This window comes from Propithecus coquereli, unplaced genomic scaffold, assembly GCF_000956105.1.
Source record: "Propithecus coquereli isolate 6110/MARCELLA unplaced genomic scaffold, Pcoq_1.0 Scaffold473, whole genome shotgun sequence".
Lineage (NCBI taxonomy): Eukaryota > Metazoa > Chordata > Mammalia > Primates > Indriidae > Propithecus > Propithecus coquereli.
The window spans coordinates 2,851,154-2,873,763 of record NW_012150541.1 but is presented as its reverse complement, the minus strand read 5'-3'; the positions used below and the strand labels follow the sequence as shown (position 1 = coordinate 2,873,763).

The 22,610-nt window shown below is 51.3% G+C and overlaps 1 protein-coding gene across 3 annotated transcripts in view; it reads right to left on the bottom strand.

The window, feature by feature from the left end:
- The window catches only part of CTBP2 (C-terminal binding protein 2), a 155,874-nt gene that overhangs the window by 132,860 nt on the left and 404 nt on the right, over positions 1–22,610 (bottom strand). The window contains exon 1 of one of the 3 annotated variants that reach the window (XM_012655356.1): positions 22,340–22,550. The exons of 1 other annotated variant lie outside the window; for it this stretch is intronic. The gene's annotated coding sequence lies outside the window, so the exon portion shown is untranslated. Of the gene's footprint in view, positions 1–20,669; positions 20,856–22,339; positions 22,551–22,610 lie in introns of those variants that run through there. One more of the 3 variants, XM_012655358.1, reaches the window with a different exon arrangement.

Here is a 22,610-nt window from a genome sequence, read left to right as displayed (position 1 = left end):
CTCAGTGTTGCTGGAGCTTCCGGTCAAGTTCACTCCACTCGTGCTCGAGCTGACCAGGTCAAAGGACAAAGCTTGGTACTTTGAGACCATCCCATGTAGACCCAGGCCCCCGGCAGCGGGTCCTTTCCCTACCACAATAACCCCTGAAAGGCAACTGTTGGAAACTGTTTGAAACGCATCATTTGATGGGGCTGATGAAAATGACCCTCGGCAGATCAGAAACAGCAGAAGATGGACAGTCTCAAACTGAGGTTTCAAGGACTGTGCTAAAAATAAGTTGAAACAAGAGGCAGAAGGAGGATTTCGGATAATCAAATGTACAAGACTGGAAAGAGCCTGCTGTAATCAATTTACATATCAAGAAAGGATAATTACCATAACCAAAGCAAAAATTTCTCCAAACCAAAAGGTCAAAAAAAAAAAAAAAAAAATTCAGACCAGCAAACCACTACTCAAATGCAAAACAAAAATGTAAGTTTACCAGGCTGGAATTGGCTGAATTGCCCATCGGCTTCCAGAGCCTTGTAACTCGCCCTGCGACCTTGATTCTTGGGTGCGAGATGCCAACTTAAGAAATCCTAACACACCTGTGCCGTCCACCTCTCCACGCAGCAGCCGATTAGCTGTGCAAAGCAAACGGCTTCTGATGTGAGTCCCACTGAGGACAGCAGCTGTCATCCCAGAGCCGTGTGTCCCTGGGCAAGTAACAGAGCTTCCCGAGCCTACTTTGCCGCGGTGCCCCCAACCTGGGAGAGGCACGTTAGCCACTGCTACTGTGGAGCCACCAAATGCAGTTCCATCTTCTCCCTTGCTTGGTACATTCCTGGCACTCAAAATAGTAGCTACTATCGTTATTTTTTTTGTTTGTTTTTGTTTTTGTTTTGAGACAGAGTCTCACTCTCCTGCCTGGGCTAGAGTGCCGTGGCGTCAGCCTAGCTCACAGCAACCTCACACTCCTGGGCTCAAGCGATCCTCCTGCCTCAGCCTCCTGAGTAGCTGGGACTATAAGCATGCGCCACTGTGCCCGGCTAATTTTTTCTATTTTTAGTTGTTTGGCTAATTTCTTTCTATTTATAGTACTCGCTCTTGCTCAGGCTGGTCTCGAACTCCTGAGCTCAAGCAATCCTCCCTCCTCAGCCTCCCAGAGTGCTAGGATTACAGGCGTGAGCCACCGCGCCCGGCCCTACTATCGTTATTATTCTGCCAAATTAACGTATTTCTAGTATTCCTGAATGAAGGCAGAGGCATTTCTTAAGTGGCTCACTTTCAAACAATGATTTCATCATAATGTACACGCTGAGACTTTTCCTTGTTTTTCTCGAGTCTGGGCACATGATAGCAAGCCACTCACCTCACCGGAACGAGCACAGCTAGGGAGTTGTCAACTCACTTCCAAGAAGTCAGCTGGAATTTTAGGACCCACCCAGGGGAAGCAACTTCCCCAACCAAAGTATGGAGGTTGGGGTGGAACCCAAGGAGGGTACTGGGAAGGCTGCCCACCGTCTGGGACACCACCAGGCCCTGTGGCTGGCTGGAGCCCCCGCTAACTGTGCTCACAGCTGCACAGCACACAGAGAAGGGGCTGCAGCCGACCTGACCGCGTGAAATGGTCCACAGATTGCTCTCATTGTTGCGGAGGGAAGTACTTAATATGCTTATAGATGCCTTTCAAGACACTAAAGCACTTTCCTCCCTCATATTTATTTTTTAAACAGCTTTATGGAGGCACAGTTCATATACAAAAAGACTGCACATAGCTGATGTACACAGGTTTGGACAAACGCACACACTCATAAACCATCACCACGATCAAGATAGCAAACATATCCATTGCCTCCGAAAGTTTCTTCGTGCTTTCCCCTACGTTTAAATAAAATCCAACAATCGGCTTTTCCCATAATAAATTCCAGCACGCAGGCAAACTTTTTGGCTGGCTAGGATGGCAGTGGGAACTACTGTGGCAGCAGTGGCTTTGCTGGCTGAGCCCCAGAACCTCACCGTGTGGGCAGGGCCTGTCGTGTCCTCCCACGGCCACAGAAACGCTCACCCCAAGAACTGCCTGAAAGGAGACTGGCGGCCACACGCATTCGCGGCTTCTGCTCAGGGTTCAGCACTCCACTGCCATCACCCCTTGTCCCATGGCCCCTGAACCCTTCCAAGGACACTCTAAGGAGCCCACCTTGCAGCTACTAACCCCAAGCTCCCAAGTCTGCTCACATCAGGAAGCCCCCCAAAATCTGGTAAGCTCTGTCCCGTAGTCTGTGTCTCCACCACACGTGCTGCCAGGCAGTTCAGACCATCCCAAAGAAGCCAAGGATGCTCAGACATTCATCTCAGGCCGGGGAGCAAGGTCATGTGTAGTCTGGGCTCACAGACTTCAAAAGGCTTTCTCGTACAGCAAATGCACACAGCAAGATGCGCCGTGAGCACCGGGCGCCAGCCAGGGCCGGCCAATCAACATGATTAAGGCTTCCACCTGCACAGGCGCCTGACTGATAAGATGGGGGACAAATAATGAGCACAGAAAGGACATTTCCGGAAACAGCCAGAACATTAATAAATGCAGTGATCCCCAGTTAACAACTGAAAAGATTCCAAGACTCATTTCACAAAGTTTCCCCCAACTGAACGGAAATAAGAGAATATTAAAAACTGAAGAAAGTGAGTCAATTGCAGCTTAAAACCCAGAGTGCAATTGGGACTACTTGCCAGCACCTGCTCTGGGCCAAAAGCATCCGGCACCTCCCCATTAACCACCTCCCCCTGTGGCAGAGGAACTAGGGTCCCGTTTTACACACCCAGGACTCTGACTCCGGTGCTGCACCGCCCGGCGCTCACCCCTGGTGCTGCACTGCCCGGCGTGCCCCACCAGCAAAGCTCTCTGGTTCCTCTGGGCTTTCTGCAAACCACCCTCCTTGACCACAAAACAGTGGCTGGCCTCTACCTTCCTGAGAACAAGCGGAGACCAAAGGGCCCCCAGGGTCACAAGAACACAGAACCATGTGTGGCAGCACACCGCCTGGCTCTCTCCAAAGCCACTTCCCCATGCGGAAAGGAGGAAGCTGCCAGTGGCCTGGTGGTCACTCACAGTCTCACTGGACCTGAAGCCAGCGGCTGTGGCAGGCCAAGAGGCACCTGTTCCCAGGCACCTTCCAAGAGGGACTGGTGGGACACTGTGTGGAGAGACAGCTGTTGTGTGTGTGTCCCCGGGGAGCCCAGGGAGAATGGCCTTAGATGCACCACGGCCTGCGAGTGTGAGCTCAGAACTGCCTGCTCTCGGGTGGGGGCTCTATGGGGGACTCTGGTCGTTTAATGAGGCAGACAAGACTCACACTGCGGGGACTGGCTTTGGTCCAACCTGTCCAGCATGAGCTAAGGGCCTTAACTCTCAGGTATTCCTGGGATGGCATGGGGGGGGCACCCAGGCACGTCCATCTGCTGTGACCAGAGCACCCCATGGTCTGCACGCACTCCTTGGATATCACAAATGTCCAGAAATTCCTGGCCCCTCATACGAACATCTACAGATCTCCACGAACCTCCCAGGCTGGCTTTGCCACTGCTGAAAGTGCGGCCAGGGGCTGGGAGCAGGGATGGGGCATGGGGGAATTTCCTTTGTTGATGGAATCGTTCTGCAACCATGTGGTTCCGCCTTGATCTTCAAAACTTGCAGAACCGCATGCTAAAAGGGTGTTTTACTATATATAAATTTTATCTACATAAAAATTTTAAAACTTGACGCCCCTCAAAAACCAATAAAAAATAGCTTTCCCTATGCAGTGAACTGTGAAACCCCACTGCAGCCCCCAGGCCTTTCCAACTGGAGGGCGGGGAACCCTGCACACACCCATCCCACCCGGCTTCTGCGGAAACTGGCAACACCCAGAAGAGCTCCCAGCAGGAAGGATTCTGTTAAACACACATCACAGGCTCCCGAAAGGCAGTTACACTTCAAACGATTTTGTCAGGGAAAATCATTTGTTACCTCAGGTAGTTTAGCGGCCAGGAAATAGAGATTAATTCCCTTAAGTACCTTTCCATCGTGGCTCTTACCTTGGGGTTCCACCTGTCGCAACCCCTCAGCCTCCCACCAGACCCCATGCCCCCTCTGCTATCGAGCAAGGAACAGAACTGGCTCCTGCAGGCACAGCCACGGTGAGACGGAGTCTACGCATGCATGGGGCTGCCGCTGCCATCCTCGCACAACCTCGGCCTTTCCAGTATCCAACTTGACTCACTTCTGAGGGAAGTCTGGGGTGTGCACAGGGCAAGCTGGCAGCCCCTCCGAGCTTCCCCCGCCCCTCAGGCCACACCCTGCCAAATGGGTCTTGTCTGCTGGCCTGGAGATGCCTCCCAGCGCCACGACTGCCCTGATCCACAGAACCCAGGGACCCACGTGGTAGGCAAAACAGGCCCAGCAGCCCGCAAATTAAGGGCAGAGCCAGGACAAGACCCCGAGCCTTCCCCTGACGCCCCCCATCCTCTGTAGATGACCTACGTGGGCACGGAGAGCAAAAGTGATGCTGACAAAATAGCCCTTGGTCCTACCCTTGGTGGCAGGCCGCAGCAGCGCACGGTGGGATCGTGCCCAGGGTATCCAGAGTGAGACAGAACCGAGGCTTCATGGAGATGAGGTGAGTGTGAATAATGACTTACCATGTACCCCCAAGCACTGGAGCAGACCCCCACGTCACACCTCCCTGACTCTCGTGGTCCTCATCTGTAAGACAGGACACAGCCTCGAGATGTCCGGCACGGTGCCGCACGCAACAGCTCCCTCCAGAAGAGTTTACTGCCAGTCTCCAGTAAGGACAACAAGGCCCCTGCCCAAGCCCAAACATGTCCACCAGGGCCTGCCGGGCTTGGGGACTCTGCAACCCTGGGCCTGGGTGATTGAGGCCATTCAATCGTAGTTCTAGGGACAACTAGGCAGGGCAGCCCTCCCAGAACACCCCCACCTACTGCCCCCTCTGGCCTCCCTGATCCCATGGGCTCTCCCTTGAGTGCTGTGCCCTGAGGGGCAGAGGCTGCCCACCCCTGGGATTCCAGATGACCTTTGGTTGATGGTCCCAAATCTGAGCCTCCAGCCCAGACCCACAAATTCCAGCTGTCTGCAGGACAGTACCTACAACACTAGGCATCCAAGACCAAGCTCTGCTTCTCCCAGCGCACCCAAACCTCAGCATACGCAGCCACCACCACCTAGCCGACCGCCCTGTCCAGAGCCTGGGGGCCTCCTGAGTGCCACCCCCTAGCCAGTCTGCACCCCAAACTGGCAGCTCCTCCTCCTTCGCCTCACCTCCCTGGTTGATGCCACCCAGGCACCAGGTGTAGAGATAGCAACCTGCTCTCTGCAGCCCACCACTGCCCTCTCTCTGGCCCTCTCTGCACCTCCACAGCACTGCAGAGACTCGTTACTTCTCCAATTCATGCAACAGGTCACCCTCCCTGACTCCTCAGCCTGGGAATGACCCGCCCCCCACTCATGCACCTATCCCAGCACTCAAACAGTGACTACTGCTTTGCTGACTGTCACAGCACACCCTCCTTGCTCTTCCCCGACACACAGCAGGGGCTCTATTTGAAGTGCTCCTCAGTCAACAGGTATAATAATTTTCAGAAGCACATCCACCGCATGCTCACTGCATTAATTCCTGGCAAATCAATCCAAATCCAGTTACCTTATCATATCACGTAACATGTTTAAACCCTATGCCTAAAATATTGTACTTCTATTTTTATTTGATTTACTATATTATAAAGCTTTTCTAAATCTCTTAAAGGTAGTTTTCCCAGTAATGCATAACTGCTTAATTGGGAAGTGTACAAAACATAATTGCACTGCCTAACACTACAATATTGCTTATGGGAATATCTCCGTTCATGCATCACTTTATTTTGTATTTAATCTCTATTAAGATGTCTATATGAAAATAGATAGGTATGCTAGTCTTCATAAACACCATAGATCATAAATTCATTTCTTTGCTAACCCAAGTCCAAAAGCAGCCCAAAAGAAACTATGAGGGCCCCAAGCCTACCACTTCTCATATTCAAACAGACAAGCTCACTGCTGAGTAACGCTTGGTCCCACAGCACCCAGTCCTGGGCCAGTTGGCCAGCTCAACTTCAGGTCATAAGTTCTCTGACAGTGAATGGCTCTGCGTGCAACTCCAGAGCATACCAAACCTCCCTGGGAAAGCAGTTACTCAAACCAAGAGAAGCAAAACCCTTTCTGCCTAAGACCCCAGTTACACATCTTGTATCCAGGGGCCAATGGAGGTCCCTTAGATCATTTCTTCACCTGCGGACACGCACAGACACCCTATCAAGTTCACCCCTCAACACAGGGGACTCTCACAAAAGGCCATAGACTCTTAAAACTGGATCCTCCCTGGCTCCTTACTAGCCTTCAAATTTGTTCAAACCCACTCATCCCTAGAATCGGGTTATCTGAACATTCTCCAGACAGCTTGGAACTGGTGGAGAAGAAGCAGTTCAGATCTTGTTCCATCATTAATAAACTGTGAGCCCATCCACATGGCTTGCCGATTCCTCAAGTGGGAAATAATCACACTGCCTCACTGTCTCACAACAGGGTTGTTACTAAAAATAAAATAAGCCAGTGTATGACAAAGTGTTTCTACAAACAGAAAAAAGGTAAATTATCAGCCTTGCTGAAATCTACTAATTAATAACAAATTCACCAATTAAGACAAAAAGGCTTTGCTGCAAAATGGGTTCACCTCCATTTCTAAAATGGAAACTGTCACCCCCAAATCTGTTTCACAGTATTTTGCATCAAGATGAAACAGGCTACAGGCACAAGTGAGGGCCTCGGCAGAGCTCCTGAAGGTTGATGTCACCTGCCTGCAGAAGGAGGGAGAGGTGCCATCCCAGACCCACTTGATGCTTGCACGGGCCACCGTTAGACATCGACTCGGTGGTATCCATCTTTGACTTGTGCATAGAGGTTTCCATAGCATGCTTCACTGAGTGGTTCATATTTTACTAAAATATAATTTGTAAAACCAATTTCTTTTCTACAGGTATGCTCTGGCAGTCTGACCAGCCTCATCTCAGTACATGCCGCTGACTGGTCAAGAGTTAAATGTCAACTACGTCCAAATACAGAACCAGCTCCCTTTTTAACAGACACGGGAAGTTTCCGCTCACATCCTAGGAATGCCTGGTGACGCTGGAGGGTGGAGAATCTCTCTTAAACCAAAGAATGAGGCAAGTAGGGCAGAAATCTGTATTTCAATTTTCAAATTTATTCATTCAATTTAGGGGGTTATTCAAGTTATATAAAATCTTCTTTCAACCATTTTTCATGCCAAATGTTCAATAACTAGACCCAAGAGTGTGGGTGTATGTTGGGGGAGTGGTTTGTTTTTAAAGAAAGACAGTCTGTGTGCTGTTGGCAGGTTCTGGGCTGGCTGCGTTCACCACCACCTGGAGGAACTGCCTAAAAATACAGATGTTAGCACTTCTCCATTGGGACCCTGGGTGGGGCCCCCAGGAGATAGACTCCTGGCCAGGGGTGCCCTGGGGATCTCCCCTGCCTCCGAGGCCATGCTCTTGAACCCTCTGGGCACCAGGTCCTCCCTGGGGACTGCATGAGTCACTGATGTAAAAACCACCAAGCCCACTGCCAACTTCTTGCCACTAAACACATCTGCCTTCCCCTGGGGTGGGGTGGGGTGGGGCGGGGCAGGACAGGGGGCCAGTGGGGGGACATTAGCACTTATCTGTTCCCTCCTGACAAAACAGGGCACAGAAAGGACCTCTGTCCATGCTCCTGGGAGGCCTATAATTCCAACTTTCTAAGAACTCTACTCCATGCCAGCCTGCGGTTCCGGAGGGATGCAGCCTGAACACTGAACTGGAACATCGAGTGCAGCTTAAAGAGGCAGAGGTGAGAGAAGGATTTGTCATTCTCAATTACATTCATGCCACCATAACTACTGGGATTGCCACTATTCCTACTATTACCACCACCACTAGTAATAATTTTAATAGTAATGGTAAAAAACAGCTAACAAGTGAGCACTTCCCACATGTATCAGTAACTTATTCACTGTGCACGCTCCCCAGGATTTGCAAATGTGGAAATATGACATTCTGACCCCAGACCTCCTGAGATGCCCCTGCATTTCAACCGGCGGGTTCCCAAGGGCATTTTCAAGGACATCTTGCTTTCCAAGTGATTTTTTTTCAGGGCATGAAGTCGCCCAAAGAAACTGCTGGTCCGTGAAATGACCACCCCACCCTGAAGACGATCAACAACAGACACCTTCCTAAACACAACGGCTCCCCAGGCCCCACCTGCTATTTCACTCACATGACCCTACTACTCACACCTAAAGCCAGACTCGGAGCACAGAGCTACAACACTGCCCCGGTGGAGAAAAGCAGCTCATTCTAATATTTGAATCAGAAAACATTTTGTGACGGTGTGCACACATCCACACTGTGCCTGGCCCCATGCTGGGTGCTCAGGCAACATCTGTGAGTGAATGAATATCCTGAAAAGATGACTAATCACCACCTCATTTCCAGGGCTGGGGGGGGGGGTCAGGAACAAGCTCAAACACCCACAGCAAATCTGCCACCCAGCTGGGCCTGGTCCAGTTACCAAAGCTGCCGCTGACCAAGCACCCACCACGTGCCAGGAAGATGAACCGAACAAGACTCCACAAAGCAAATCGAATGCCCTGACCACCAACCTGCAAACCCTCCCTACTGCTCAGGGACCTGGAAGGATGAAGCTACAAAGACAAATGCACAGAGAGAGGGACAGACAGAGTCCCTCTTCCTAAACAAAGATGCCCCTAGGAATGTGGCCAGTGTCATGCTCACCTTCACTGCGGTTCACCTTCTCTAGAAAGTGGGCACTGAGCTCTCAGTAGTGGAGAATTAAAACCTGAGTGACACGGCCAGGTGCACGGCTCATGCCTGTAATCCCAGCAATTTGGGAGGCTGATGCAGGGGGATCTCTTGAGGTCAGGAGTTTAAGACCACCCTGGGCAGCACAGGGAGACTTTGTCTCTACAAAAAATCAAAAAAAAAAAAAAAAAAAAAATTAGCAGGCACAGTGGCACGTGCCTGTAGTCCCAGCTACTGGGGACAGTTTGAGGCAGGCAAATCACTTGGGGCCCAGAGTTGGAGGCTGCAGCGAGTTACTATTGTGCCACCGTACTTCAGCCCAGGTGACAGAGCAAGACTGTCTCTGGGGGGAAAAAAAAAAAAAACCTCAGTTGCCCTTCTCAGCAGCCTCCACCTGTCCAGGGCGGCTGGGGCGGGCGGCTGGGGCAGACGCCTGGGCCCCCACGCCGGCTGCCCATGAGGCAGGGCAGTCAATTTTTCTTCCTTCTCTTGGTAAGGGAAAGTAAGCCTTAAATAGAAAGTAAATATTTTACTGGGCATTTACTGGAGTGACCTAGTACATAGTAACATCCCGCAGACTAAAATCAACCTCCTGAAGGGTTTTCAGTTCATTGCCTTGGCTTCAGGAATCAATGAGAAGATGGCTGCCCTTAACTAAGCCAGCCCGCCCTGCCCTGTCCTGCCCTGCCCTGCCCTGGTGCACTGCATACTCCAGGGATTCGGATCTCCCACCCCCAAACACTTCTCACTATCCCCCCACAAAAAAGCACTTCACCAGGCTCCACAAACTTCATCCATCCTTTATCCACAAAGGATAAAAGCCCCCTCCACTGCGGGTATGGTCCCCCAGGACACAGCTCAGCTCACCCACCTACAGAGTCTTTCTTGGTGACTGATGTAGAAACCCCCTCGCCCTGCACAACCAAACTGATCCAGGCCTAGGGAGGAGCCTCTGATGTCCTCCAATGCTTGAAGGGAACCTCCTTCTGCTGCCTACACCCGGATCCCGACCCCCACCCAGACAGTGCGAGAAGTGCACAGTGGGCTTTCTCGGGGTTAAGGGCTGATGGTTTATTTTCTTGTATTTTTAAAAATTTAACAAACACCTATGATGTGTCAGGACTGTTCTAAGCGCTTTGTAAACATTACCTCATTGAATCATTACAACACACCCTCTCCTTACCCTCACTTCACAGATTCAGAAATTGAAGCCCTTTGGCAACGGCTTAGTAAATCCCAAATGTGGGAAAGCGTTTCTTTCCATCCCTTCTCTGCCACACTTTCTAGAACACTCTGTCCCTGATGTATCTCGTTGCCTCTACTAAGCTCTAGGAAGGCAGGGCTACCTCTCCTTGGGCCCAGTCTCAGTCTTTGAAAGGAAGACATTCAGAACCTCCACAATGAGGGCGTGAGACCACCTTTCTCTCTTTCTCTCTCCACGAAAGCAAGCACACACAGCACGGTGGTCAGTCCAGTGCTCCCAACATGGGCTTTCGAGGCCCCTAGAGCAAAAGCTTTGGACATGGGCCTGGACCTTGATGCCAAGTAATCACCAGGTTATAAAGCTCCCAGCTGCAGGCTTGCCTGAAAGGTGGTCCGTGAGCCCACCCAGCCCTCTCCCCATTCATCGTAAACGACCCACAATCCAGCTCCACACCTGATGGTTGCTCTAGAAGAGAATTAGGAAAACCCCTTCCTTGCTGAGAAATAGTTTAAAGAACCGCTCTGAGGGGCCAGTGTAACATATGGGATTTACTTCTAAGCTCCCAAACCTGGCTGGGACACCCAGTAAGACCACAACCCCAACAACTGTGAGTCACAACCCCCTCCCTTCAACCCCTCAGACACAAGAGACCCAGCTAAGGCAAGCTGGAAACTACCACAAAGGAACAACTGAGCTACTTCCTCTGCCCACTATTTGGAGCACATTTGGCCAATTTATGAAGGAAAAAAATTACCCACAATTCAAAGACCCCCTTAAATACTCACGAAGACATCATCACAGAGAGAATTCCAACTTTAATTCTGAAATCTCCTGGCTTTTGTCAGTTGAAGCCACATTCTTAATCCCAGGCTTAGTCGAGAAATGAGAAGGATTTGTGCGAGCAGAGAAAAATGATTCCCCAACCCTGAGTAAAAAGCAACAAGCATTGGAGGAACAGGGAGAATACACAGAACTCTGCACAAATGCCAGGGCCGAGAAAACTGGGTGCTCAGGAAACCTGGCGTGCTGTGCTCACCAGGGAACCCAGGGCAGGCAGGTCACCTGCTCTCACCTTTTACTAGAGAAACCTGATGCCCAGCTCAGCCGCTTTTCTGCATTTAGCAGAGGATCCCTGGAACAGGACAGGGGACATACCTCCTGCACCCCAGACCCACTCACAAATCCCAGCTCTCAGGAAATGACCATCCACCAGGAACCCCCATGCTGTGGTCAGTCAGCAAAAGCTGAGAAAACAACGAGGGACGTCAGAACATTGTTGTGCTTAGATGCTTAGACCCAGCCTGTCCACTTTCCAGGCAGAACAGCCCCTGAGGCAGCAGCTTTTTCCCTTCCCTCCCACGGAGGCACCGCTGAGAGGCCAGTGAGGCAGGAGCTGGCCTGGCCCTGCTGCAGCCCACCCATGTACCACCCTTTTCCTTGTGGAGTGAAGCGGAATGGAGACCTGTTTGAAAACTGCAGGGGGGACTTAAAATAGACAGAATATAATCATTACCCAAGCTGGAGCTGAGCCAGGACACCGGGGCTAACATGACTAATTTGCCAAGAGACACCTCCCCGTGCTGCCCTCGGCTGTCCACAAGACCGGGCAGGACCCAAAGGCTGCGACGGGCGTACGCTACCTCCCCACCATCCCCCAGCGCACCAGCAAAGACCAGGGATTTCCCGAGCACACACGTGTTCACAAGCGCACACGTGTTCACAAAAGAGAAGGGTTGTAGAGCAGGAAGGTAATCTTATAATTAAAGGAAAGCCTGTTTTTCAGGAAAACCTCCACCTTGTGAGGACCCTACCCACTAAAGGAAGCCAAGGTCGGTCTGGGAGCTCCCTCATCACCTGCTCTAGGTGCCTTTCAGGTGAGTTAATCAACTAAGCAGGGCTTGTCTCTGGATTTCAGGACACACCCAACTTTGTGCCATTCCCTTTCAGTTCTCTGATATCCTCTTTGAAAAGCAGGCTGTTCCTTTGTTCAGGAGCATTAACTCAAATTCCTTTCCAAGGCCCACACCACACAAACGCAGAGCAGCAACCCAAAGGGAGCTCACCCAAAAGAACTAAGCTTCTTCCAGGTTTACAGGAATGGTGCAAACAAACTATCCCAGTTAGGAGAAATCCTAACCATTTTTTCTGTCTCCTCCCCCAAATTCCCCTATGTTGAACGCAGGAACCAGATCCCATTTAAGATGAGCTTAATGGATCCAACAGAAAGAGAGGCACCCAGAGGGGGGAAAAGGGCACCATCCCATTGGCCTCAAGACCTCCCTCAAGTTGGGTGGGGGCGGGGCACCTTGTTTTGAGAAGACTCCAACTGAGTTCACTCTAACCCAGACCACGGACATATGTATCAGTCTGATACTGATAAAATGATACCTGGCCACTAAATCCAATTCTTCCACATAAAACCCTAAGAACTATGAAAACTGTCCACATAATCCCAGATGTGTGTGTATGTGTGTTCTTGAAGAGCGGACTGCATCAGAGACATCCACACGGAGGGCAAGGAAGAAACTGAAGCCGCAATCAACTACACAGAAACCAGAGGCAGATACTAAACTGGAACTAAACTTCCGGCTCCCTTATACTGAACCTCCCTGACCCTCAGTTTCTTCATCGGTAAAATAATGACTATCACCCTTACCTCTGCGAGGATGTGAGGACAAATGAAAGAACATGGCTGGAGCAACAGCACGGGGCCTGGCCCTGGCCGTAGTCTGAAGACAGGTGTCTTGGCCTTAGCCTGGACATTGAGTCTGTGATCCAGAGAACTCTCCCCACACAATCAACATGTTCTGAACATTCACCCAAAAAGTGCAGTGAATTTAAAACAGCCTGGTGGAGCAAAAGATCTAGAGAACCCCTCCTTGGCATTAAGACTGTGACATCCTAACAAAAGGATGACTAATCAAAGAACAAATGAAAGTGAGCCCTGTGACCAGAGCAAGATCACCAACAAGGCCCCTAGGTGTCTCTTTGGTGTGACACCCCACCCTGTGACAATCAAACAGGAGCTAGTAGTGCCAGACATTAAGTGCTCAATAAACGGTCATTCTAGTGTTACTGCAACAAAAATAAGATAAGGTACTTCAATGTCTGCATGGATTCTGAAGCGCCAAATTAAGTCTGCAAAGGACAGAAAGAACCAGAGATTCCTCCACCAAGGAGCAGACAGGTGCGAAGTGAAAAGGGCCGGATGGTGCCGGCCCCACCACTTAGAGACCCGCAACCTCTAGGCACAGGACTCGCCAGGCTGCGAGTGTGGGAGAAGAGCCACTGGTGTGAAAGGCAGAGTTTGCAGCACGGCGGCCTGCAAATGTCACTTGTCCTTGATGTAGAATTCTGCGGAAGGTCTCAGTGGCCCTCGCTGTTGCCCGCAGCAACTAGCACCGCGCCATTTGTAGTACAAGCAAAACAGCCAGATTCGAAGGTTACCCTAGAACTGTGGAGGCAAACGCTGCCCAGGTGACGGGATGCCAAGCCGGCCAAGCCGAAATGACGCCAAGGTTCACCGTTTGTTTGCCACGAGGCCAGCATCGCGCAATCAATGAACCTCCCACTGGAGGGGCCAGGGACACTGTGACCCCACATCTAGAGAGCCGGAGTCCGCGACACCGGGGTGCAGGCGGCGCAGGCACGGTCCAGCCACGTCCCTGGTTCTGCTGTGAGCCAGGGTCGCGGCCTGGGAGACCACTGCGGAGTCCCGCGTCCTCTCGCGGCTCCTCCTCTGCTCGGCCCCCGCAGGTGTAGGGCCGGAACCCGACCACCCGGGTCGGAGCTAGTCCGCCCAGCACAAAGGCCTGCAGGGGGAAGGAGGAAGTGGGCCCGGGGGGTAGGGCCCACTCTAGCACCTCTCAACGACTTCCCCGCGGCGGGAAGCGACTCTCGATTTACAAGTGAAAAGGCGTCGCGAGAAGGAGGGGCGTTTCCGGGGGCTTCAGGTACCGCGGCCGGTCCCCCAGGTAGCGCGGCCAGGGAGGGGGCGGGGCAGGCCCGCCAGGTAGCCGGGAGGGCGGGGAAGCGGGAGCGGTGGGGCGCACCGAGCTGCCAGGTGCTCGGCCTGCAGAGGGCGGGGCCCCCAGGGTCCCCAGCCAGGAGGGAAGGGCGGAGCCCACAGGCCTGCGGCCCCGGGGATCCGGGAGGCTTCACCTTAGGACTCGGTGTTCTGGAACTCTGGGACCCCGGAAACCCAGACAGACGCCAGGAGACCGAGTTTCCAGCTGGCGGACACCCCTGCAGTCCGGGAAATGCAACCAGGCCCCGCCCCCTCCGAGTGCGGCCGGCCAGGTACGGCGGGCTGGCGTCCACCTAGGCCCAACCTTGCCCTCCCCGCAACAGAAGGTCGAGCAGGACACCGGAAGTCGTCCTGCTGTCAGGCTGGGCCGATCGAGGGGGTTCCCCGTGCCCCAGGCCCCACAAACCACGCTACAGAAACGAGAAGGAAAACAGCCTCTTTATGACTTAGGGGAGGCAATTCAATATTTCTTCCTGGCATAAAATAGGAATTGCTCTATTTACCCAGCCCACAGGAGCGTCGTGAAGATTAATGACTGTGAAATGTTTTTAAGATCAAAAACATTCCCAGGTTTTACTTATGGGCACTTATATGTGCATATTGATATCTGCACAGCAAAATATGCTGTTCATTGATTGCCCTTCCTAAGTGACTTCTATTCCTTAATCTGAAACCCGCTGAGAAAAAGGAATCAGGCCCATCTCAGTGTGCCCCTGGGACACTAAGGAATATAGGTAGGAAATGTCATTTCGACTAGGCATCCACTCTGAGCCTCCTGCTCCATCCAGTCTCCAGAGCAGACAGAACAATCCAGCCAGCAGTGCAGACCACAGTTGAATGTCTGGAAGAGGGGAAATAACTTTTTAAACATTATTGGTCACCAACACTGGGCAGAAAACACAGCACCCTACCCAGCTCATTAGGCGGGTGCCCCCACCAAACTTGGGCCTCATCAGGGTCTCCGGTGTTTGGAAAGCCTTGGCCGGCACTTGGACCCAGTGGTCAGCCAAGCTCTGCCATTGCCGGGAGCCCACGCAGCCCATCTGGCCCAGCAGCTCCAACAGCAAGGCCTCCCGCTTGTCACCAGCACTCTGTTCCTCCCAGCAAAGCAAGGCCATGTGACAGCACCAAGGCTTCTGCTGGGCTCCCCCGGGGACCTCTCCACTCCACGATGAACATTCTCAGTTCCCTCAACCTTCCTGGGACATGGTTTTGAGAGGTCTCTCAGGCCCTGCTGGCTCTGGACGAATTCCAGGTAGGCAGGCCCAGAAGCTCCAGCACTGCCCCCACACCCCTTCCCTTGGCCCACCAGGGCCTAAACAAGCAGGGGACAAACTGGCTTTTGCACTTCTAGACTGACCGGCAGTAAAGACCATCCATCAGCAAAAGAATAAGCTCACAGCTAGAGTTCATTTAAAAGGAAAGTAGCACAAACCCTTTCCTGGTTCCTCACCCCCCTCCAAGAAAGAAACTTCACCTGCTGTTCCTCCTCCCCCTCTCCACACCCCCTTCACTCACACACCTGGGGCAAATAAAATACCATCACTTCCAGGTTTGATTCTGGCCATTTACACCTATGAAAGGATTCTTCACTAGCCTCAACATTTAGGTAGGTTTTTAAAATTGCCATATTGGAAAAAAAAAATCCCATTAGGCCAGAGGAGTTGACCTCTCTGATCTAGGTCTTTGGGTCCTTCCAGAGAAACTTCCTTGGATTCCGTGACTCCATAATGAAGTTTTTGTTTGTCCTGGGCTTGGACAGATTGCCGGAGGCCAGATTTCAGGCATGGCTGGAGCGCAGCCGTGATTAGCTAGACTTTACAAGCCCTGAGCTTGCCTGGCGCTGCAGAAAGACCCACACACACCATCTCAGTGACACATTCTTTAACGTGGCCCCTTCAGGCTTCTGCCACAACCTGGCTGGGATGAGACACAGAAATATTGCCCTGATTTCCAATCTTTAAGCCAGCTGACAGTTTCTTTTTAAGTCACAATTAAAGATCTGTTTTAATGCAAGAAGCACATTTCTGCTGATCAGGAGAGCTTCTGAAGGGAGTACAAACCAGCGACATAATGGAAGGGGTTTTGTGTGTGTGTGTGTGTGTGTGTGTGTGTGTGTGTGTGTGTATTTTACAAGTGAGGAGGATTTTTAGAACCAAAATGGATGAAAAGCACTGCCCTCCCCCCTCCCCCCAACTCCCCAGGACTTTTCTGGACTCACAGAAGCCAACAACCAAAGGCAAGGCTGGCCACCAGGGAGAGGCTACAACAGCTCTTCAGGGTTAACATCCTTTCAACAGCAACTGACCTTCGGGAGAAATGAAGGCTCTATTATTACCTAGTACAGAAAAGTCACAATTCTTTATAAAACCAAAATTATCACTTGCCTCATTAATAGGAAGCCAACCATGTTATCACAATTGTTGTGAATATTAAGCCAACTCTAGGCAACCATCTGCTAAATTTAGTTAGGTAAACAGCTAAAGCAGATCATTTCTAAAACATTCGCTGAAGGAGAGACGAAGCTAAGCACATACAGAAACTGCAACTGGCCAGAAAGTTCTAACTAAGTGTAGTTGCTAAAAATCCGAACGGGGCATCAGCCCTCCACAATGGTCAATTATCTACATTGATTCCACTTAGGGTGAGGGTTAAGAGGGAACAGGAATGCAGGTCACTTCAGCTATAGAGTTGGCTCCACTTTGGGACCTCCGCTTCCACGTGGAAGCAGGAGGGCTTTGTGCACGGATGAGTAAGATTCGATCCAAGGGGAGCTTTTTCTGCAATGGCAGCAGCTGCGCAACAGAATATGAACATCCAGCAAAATTCATCCTCGCTGCACTTGCCCTAACGCTACCAACACATTCAAACTACTTTAAAGGGAGGACAGGAATAAAAATAAACACAACTTCTTCCTGTGGCTTAAGACACCTCAGTTTCTGGTGTTGAATATTATCTCTTAAAATTGCACCTCACGGGGAAAAAGGTTTGTTTACACTTTCCTTGAAACACTCCACTCTCTGCCTTTAGAATTTTTCCTCAAAAAAAACCCCACGAGATTACTGAGTAGATAAAGCACACGAAGTTCCCCCAGCAGTCCAGAAAAGACCACCTTCTAAGAAAAACTCTGGAAAGGGGGCAGGCCAGATTTCCATGCCGGGCAGAGACAGATGAATGCCACTCTGCTTCCCAACCCGTCTGCACCTCCTGAAGTTTCTGTACTCTCCAGCAGCTACAAGAATGAAGGCGAAACTGCCCCTTGGCTCCCATGGTCAACATTCCACAGAAACAATGGCCTGGCTCTGTCCCTATTGTACAATCTGTATTCATTTGTGAATCCCCCCCCCTTTTACACAATGTGCAAAGCCCTCTTTTCACAGGCAAACTTCTGAATGCCCAAGTGCAGCCATAATTTAGGCTTTAAACATTAATAATGATAGTTAAAAGCAAACTCCAGATTATGCCCAAACATTAATTTGTGAATATCATTAAGAGTCACATTGATGGCTTTTGGATACTCTCCATTAAATCATGATCAAAAGAGCCACTGAACACCTTAAAAATGGCTCTGAAGTTTTCAGCAATTATTAAATATAATTTTCCAAACCCAGAGATAGGTTTTAAAAAAAAAACAACAAAACCCTTTCATAAGCCTTTGATACATATTCCATCAAACACAGACTTGAACAAAAATTAACTTCAAAAGACAGGATGGTGGGGGGAAGCTGTGCATTTTTCCTTCTTTCCAGGAGTGCTTTAGCTTTAACTTGTAGCAGTGTAAATTAGGACATGCTTACCAGCTGGAAGGGAGAAAACTGATATCTGTCCAGGCAGCACAGCCTCTGAGAGCATATCCATTCCAGCATTTCCATGTGCCTACTGAAAGTTTTCAGTAGGGGAAGTCCACAAAAGCATTCCCTAGCTAGCAATTCACAGAAAGATTCCTGGGGGAAAAGCCACCCCAATATTTCATGATATGGAGTCACTTCTGTTAAGTACAAGTAGTACTTCTTTTTAAAGGGGCAGACAAACTGGACCCCCACTTTTTAATTACTACAAAAATGTGTTCCACCCCGGGTAATGGAACTATCATTCAGACATGGAGATACTACCTGAGTTGTGCCCTGCCCAACAGATAAATTTCCCTTCCCAACCATGTGCCGTATGAATATATATTTGTCGGCTGGATCAGAGACACAGGACACTTGGGCTGCTGCTTTTCACTGATAGATTATTAACAGATTGACCCAGCCTACACTCACATACATTATGATGACAGCCCCTCTATACTGAAATGACAGTGGTAAAAAATGACAACAGGGGCCAGTGTTCTACTGTTGCTGTAAACTCTTTAAAATTTTTCCATTTAGGGAAAGCATTAAGTGCAAAGGGTATAACTTTGCCTTCAAAAATGATTCATGATGTTAGTGAACTGTTCACAAATGGGATTCTGGAGCTGGATCTCAGCGGGGATGCTCTTTGAGAGGTGTCCTTTCTGCTGTCCTTTTTGTTTTTTCAACAGTGAATCTCAAGGATTTCAAACAGTGTGGGCTGTCCTGAGCTCCCTTTGCTCTAGTATTTTAACAGTTCCCAATAATATCATTTTTAACCCCAGTGCATGGCTTGTTCAGTACATATTTTATACACTCATCGTTTATTTACCTCCTAGCCAGGGACTCAGAAACCGAACAGCTACAGGTTGATTTTGTAGTTTTGGTGGTGGTGGTTGTTACTCGTTTTTAATCTCTCTTTGAAACACTTTCCAGGCTTATGAATAAGACTTCTGTTTGGAGTTCTAAAAGTTAAGAGTGAAGTTATTGATTATTGTCTGAAAGGGTAACTGATGGGCTAGTTAATAATTACACAGATAGCAAGTTTTACTGTTCCATCGTGTGTACACGACCAGATTAACAATAGCAGAGAAAGCAAACGCAACTTGGCAGTGACAGGAACAGGTGTGCTGCACGTCTTAAAAGGCCAAAATATCTCACAAAGTATGTCACTGGTGTGTTTTTACAATGGCAGTAGCGTTTGTTTTTAAGTAGCCAAACTTTCTTACTTTCTTAACTTTAAAGAGACACACTTGGCAAATATCTCTTCACTGCACCCATGACTAAATTCCACACACAAACTGCAACTCATGCCTAGCAAGGAAATGCTTTTTAGGGACAAAGAGAGTTTTTTAAAATCAGTTAAGAAAAGGTAATTCGCCCTGCCCCTCCCCCCAGGAGAACACCCATTCAAGGGTCAGTTTCAAAGATCCCAAGTGAAATCGTAAATAACTCACAGGGCTCTGAGCTCAACCTGCAGTCTTAGGAAGGTACAATTAGAAACTGGGAAGGCAACATATCCTACCTTATCTTTCCAAACAGGAAAAATAATTAAACCAAAAAGCACCTTGTCAGGTTCAAAACAAGTTTCAAACCCAAGATCTTTTATTAATAATTCCCTCTAATAACTGCTTTCCACAGGGACATAACTGGGGTCCCCTACCCCTGGGGCACAGAAACCAATCAGCACTGTAAATTCCCTTTGCCTCCAACCCTCCCTCCCTTGTACTGGGGCAGGGTGGGGGCAGGGGGTGACCCAACATCAACACTTACACTCTACAGGAATATACTGGCTTATTTCCTTTGTTTGCTCATGTTATACTTGATCAAGTGTGAACGATTAAACTGGTTTCATTGAAGGCAAGTGCATTCACGGCTAACATCCAACTTCAATGGCAACTGTAAGCATATTTTGCAAGGAGGATTTGCTTTTTTGCTTGAAATCTGTATCATTAACTTTTCTTTTGGGGGCAATACAAACGGGGAGGTTCTCAAGAGAATGTCAGAGCAGTTTAGAGATCTAATGCCAAACAAAAGAATATTTAGTGTTTCAAGGCCAAGATACAGTCCCTGCTACTTAAAAAAAAAAAATCCTATTTCAATATTAAAGCAGCTATGACTGAAAATGTTTAATTAGCATTTTGAATATTACTTTATAATTGCTGTAAGAAGTACCCTTTGAAATCAAGTAATTATAAAACCAAGATCCTTTAAAGTCTCATTACTTCAAAATGTAAAAGATTTATAGTCAAGAAAAAAATATTTCAAAACTTTGGAATTCTCCAAAGTACATGAAAACTAGTTCTACTTTGAGAACCCTCGAGGCAAAACAGCAATCTTAGGTACTGAACACAAGGTAATTTTTAAACTGTCTTTGAACCCAAACACCTAGTAAAGAAGGCTATCTTTTTTCAAGGAGTGGTATGAGAGTTGATATATTTCGCCCAAGTTAGAAGACAGAAAGAATCACTTTGTAAACTTCCCCAAAATATAACGTCCCCTCAAAATTATCCATGTCAGATAAAAATATACTAGTCTCTAGAATATCCAACAGAATTGCAAATAAGGCATTTAGCATTTTAAATTCCCAATGCATATTTATAGAATAGAATTCTCTTGTCTATCCTTCCAGCCACTCGCACCAGACTCTCTAAGAACTTAACCCGATCTCCAATCTTTAAAGAAAAAAAGGGGGAAATATACAGAGAGGTCTGTTTACCCCGGATAGGGCAAGGGAGCCCGGCGTGACGACGTAGGCCATTGCCAACAGCCTCCACCACAAGCACGTAGAGCAGCGGGGATTTCTACGAAAAATTCTCCTTTCCCCTATAAAATCCTAAAACGTAGGGTCCCCTGCAGCCAACTGCTGCTTGGGCCGCCTCCGAAAAAAGTACCCGGGGTGGGGGCGGGAGGTAACCACACACACTCGCGCGCACACGCACACTCGGTGTCAGCGACCATCGTCGCTGGCGAAAAGCAAGCCACGGGAGGGAGTGTGTGCGCGCGTGTCTCGGCGCGGCCCGCGGTGACCGCGCCGAGCTCTTGGGCCCGCGGCCTCCGAGCCCCAGGACGCGGGGTGGGCTGCGGACGACGCGCCGCGCCGCCGGGCCTCCCACTGGAGAAAGGCCCAGGCGCGCCCGACTCCCGCGCTCCTCTGCCCTACTCGCCCGGGGCACTGGGGAGATCGCGGGGGAGAGAAAGAAAGGCGCTTTCCCTCTGCCGCGCGGGTCCGTCCGGCGCCGCGGACGACGAGGAGGAGCAGGGACCGCGGCAGCCCGGCCGTCCCTGCGCCGCGCCGGGTCCCCGCTGCCTGGGGCGCGCCCTAGCCAGCCCCTCCTGCGAAACTTTTCTTTTTGATTCGCCCCACCCGAAAAGTGCGGCCCGGGCGAGGAAGATGGGGGAGGCGGGTGGGCCGGGCTCCCGGCGGCGGCGGGCGGCGGGTGGTTGGCGAGGAGGAAGTGGTGCCCGCGGGAGCGCGGCCGGGCAGAGGAAATGCCCTGCCCGCCCGGCCCCCGCCCGCCGCCCGGCCCGCCCAGGCCCCCCGCCCCGCCGCGACTTTGGCGGGCCGAGCCCCGCGCGGCAGTGGCGGCGGCGGCGGCAGATGTGGCCCGGCTGCCCAGAGGAGCCAACAATGCGGGGCCGGCAAAACAAAAGGGTTCCACTTCGCCTCCTTTCCTGTCTTTCACTTGTGCTCCCCGGGTGCCGCGCGGGAGTGGGCCGGCAGGGGCAGCGCCCCCGGGGACCCTGGGCTGCGCGAGCCCCGACTTCCGCGTGGACCCCTGCTTCTCCGCACCCGCCCCCCCGCCTCCCAGGCTCAAGGCCCGCCGTACTCGGACTCCTAGTCCCCGGGGATCTGGCCGTATTGTCCCCGCGGCGCGCTGCGCGCTCGGCCTGGGTCGCCAGCGGCCCCCGCGCGCGCACCCACCGGGCTAGGGGAGCAGAAACCGGGGGCGCCTAGGGAACCGTCGCCGACACGCCGCCGCCGCCGCCGCTGCCCTCCGGCCGCCGCCGTGCTCGGGGTTTCTTTCTCTTTTTTTTTTTTTTTTGCCAATCCTGATGGGAAGGAAGGTGACCGCCTACTTCGCATTCATCAACTCTCATCACAACAACAAAAATCCTGGCGCAAACGGCGGCCAGCGGGCGCAATCGGTGGAGGGGGGCGGCAGGCGAGGACCCCCCGGGCCGGCGTCCACCTCCGGGCGCCGAAGGGGAACACCGGGCGGGGGGCGCGGACCAAAGATGTCCTCGGATGCCGGCTCCGTGTCCTTCGCCCTCCACCTCCTCCTCCCCGAGTGGCGCAGTGAGGCACGGGCGCGGCGCCCCCAGCCCGCGGCCTCAGGTGAGGCGGGGGCGGCGGCGGCCCCAGCCCTCCCCCCGGTCCCCCCTTACCTCGTCCCGGGCGGCCGGCGTCCTCCGCGAAAGGCGCCCACCCTGGAGGCGGCGGCGGCGGCGGCTCCCGCCCCTCCCACCCCACCCGGCGGCGGTGGCGGTGGCGGCGGCTGTGCGGCCCCCCCTCAGCGCGGCATGGCTCCCGGTTCGGTCCCTCGCTCCTCCGGCCGCCGCCGGCTCCTCCGGGCCGCTCCCGAGCCACCTTAAAATGACACACGCACACAGGGACACACACACAAAAACTTAATCTCTCCAGCTCCCCGCCCCTCCC